Raw genomic sequence first — 2,500 nt, 5'->3', positions numbered from 1 at the left:
AGAATCGCCCTGTTTAAACGTATGAGATTCATAGATAAGAAGGACAGCAAAAGAAAGAAAAAAAAATAGAATAAAATAAAAAATAGAATAAAATAAAATAGAATAAAATAAACAAACAAATAAATAGATAGATAAGTAAACAAATAAAATGAAATAAGATAAAGCTGAAGTCCCCACCAAAAAATGGTAAAGTAAATATTTTTGATTAAAATAAGAGAATTGTGGAATAAACTACCATCGGAGGTATTAGAAGCCTAAACAATAAGAGATATAGAAATAAAAAGACATAATTCGGTTTAATTCTGTTTCACGAGCTCCCTCTTTCACAGACAACTAGAGGACGGTGCATCCTTATGGAGTACTCTGACACTGGAAATCTATTGTAGTCTGCCCTTACTACGAACTCGCCTTAACGCCAGACAACCTCGAACATCCTCTATCCCTGACCGCCTAGGTAGCGACACAGTAAGTTGCTCGGCTAGCGAACATTCCTACTCCTATGATGCCGACAAAGTTAAAGAAAGAATGTGTATAAAGAAATTATAGGTAAATGTACAGCACGGTACACAGTCCCCCCAAAAAGTGCAGATCAACAAAGGAGTTGTTTGTCATAGAATTCTAGTAATCAATAAATTTTCTACTACTACTACTACAAAAAAAAAAAAAAAAAAAAGGAGAGAGAGATTCAGTGAGTTTGGCTCATTCTCGTTAAACTCGCGTAAGTATACTAAGGAAAGCATGCTCCTTTAACTTGTGAAATGTTTACTGCGTGTTGATCTAATTCGATTATTGATCTTGATATGTATTACCTTAATATACACATTGTCTAATACCTAATGATACAATGCTACTTACGATTTAAAGGGAGACAACCAAACAGTAAAAAAGGGGCAAATGGAAGGGATCTAGCACGTATATGGCAAGTGTTTTATTGCTGTGGATTTGACAGAGATCATTTTATATAACCCAGAGATAAAACAGAATGGACATCTGATCAGCCCCTTAATAAAAAGAAAGAAAGAACGTCGATTAAAAAAGGAATAAAACAAAATAATAATGAAGATGCCGAATGCCACTAGAGAGTGAAGTGCGGCTAAGTGCTAAGCGATAGCGAAGTGAAACAAATGTAAGCAAGTGAAGTACAGGAACCACGGCCCCCAGGATTCCGGTAGTGTTATCAAAAGTGAATATTCGACCTGGATCAATTGTTAGATGAATTTAGATAAATATCTGACCAACAGGTGTCATAAACAACTGACAATAGACGTCGATTTTATTGCATTTAGGGGATCTAAACAGCATATCTGACAGATCATCACATTCTACGACACGTGGCCACAATCCGGTGTGTTGACGTACTATTTTCAGTCCCCCTGAGGAGCACTGTAACAGCACTCAAAATATTCTAACTTCGTCTGGGAAGAGGGAGTATCTGTCCCATTTCTCGTACAATTGAAGGAGAAAGTAGATCTTTATGATTTTCAACTCAAGACCAATGGGAGACGCAGAACCAATGCATCGCGAAATACACGATCCCGAGATAGCGAAATGTTTTGCTGAAGGAAACTAATCTGACGTTGAAGAGAGCACAAAGGTTAAGTCATGCATACGAAAGTGCAAACTTGCATTCGTCTCTACTTACAAACGCAACTCGAGGGAACAATGGAACGAACCATCGTACGTCCGACAACGAAGTGTAGTGTGCAGACTCCGAGGCTCGTGAGGCCGCACGCGAAGACGAGCGGTGGGAAGAGAAGACTATGGCAACGCGTGAGGACGGGTGGCAGGAAGAGTTGCTACAGTAATACGCGAGGTCGGATGGAAGGTGTGTCTACAGCGACACATACAGAACGAAAAACGTATCAGCTGACTGGATACATTTCCAGTGTGGGAGCTTTCACATTTTACTAAATACTTTACACTTAACTTACAGTGGAATGGTTGTGACAAGACTGGATATTAATTGAGAAAGTATCGACGATCTAACCAAAGTCAGCAACAAGGAAGACGATCTACAGAGACAAGTGGGTTCAGGAGTACGAACAACTAGCTTTCACGGCAACGCCCAAAAGGAGGAGGAGGACGAGGAGCAGCAGTAGTAGAAGCAGCAGCAGGAGCGTCAAATCAGCTGGAGATCGCAAGAAAAAGAAGAGGAGGAGGAGAAAAAGAAGAAGAAGAAGAAGAAGAAGAAGAAGAAGAAGAAGAAGAAGAAGAAGAAGAAGAAGAAGAAAAGCGTTTCATATATTTAGAAAATCAACAATGTGATGGTGCATACATGAACAGTGTATCGACGTCAAAATTTGGTAATATTAGAAGCCACGCCAACAATCTCGGAAAATATTTTTGAAAAAAAGTAAGAATGCTGTATTATTTTCAATAGTTTATCATATACTTATAAACATACTAAAATGGAATTAGACTTAAAAAAAAAAGAGATGTAGTGTAAAGGGATTCGATTAGTGTGCTAGTGACAGTGGAAGGAAATGACAATTCCTGACCT

General features: G+C 38.5%; 1 protein-coding gene across 6 annotated transcripts in view; it reads right to left on the bottom strand.

The window, feature by feature from the left end:
* The window catches only part of LOC143041508 (dual specificity calcium/calmodulin-dependent 3',5'-cyclic nucleotide phosphodiesterase 1A-like), a 629,075-nt gene that overhangs the window by 8,824 nt on the left and 617,751 nt on the right, over positions 1 to 2,500 (bottom strand). The window lies entirely within an intron of this gene.

Source organism: Oratosquilla oratoria, chromosome 31 (genome assembly GCF_046742065.1).
Source record: "Oratosquilla oratoria isolate Oo_2021 chromosome 31, ASM4674206v1, whole genome shotgun sequence".
Lineage (NCBI taxonomy): Eukaryota > Metazoa > Arthropoda > Malacostraca > Stomatopoda > Squillidae > Oratosquilla > Oratosquilla oratoria.
The sequence above is the reverse complement of the archived record's forward strand: the minus strand, read 5'-3'. Positions and strand labels throughout refer to the sequence as shown.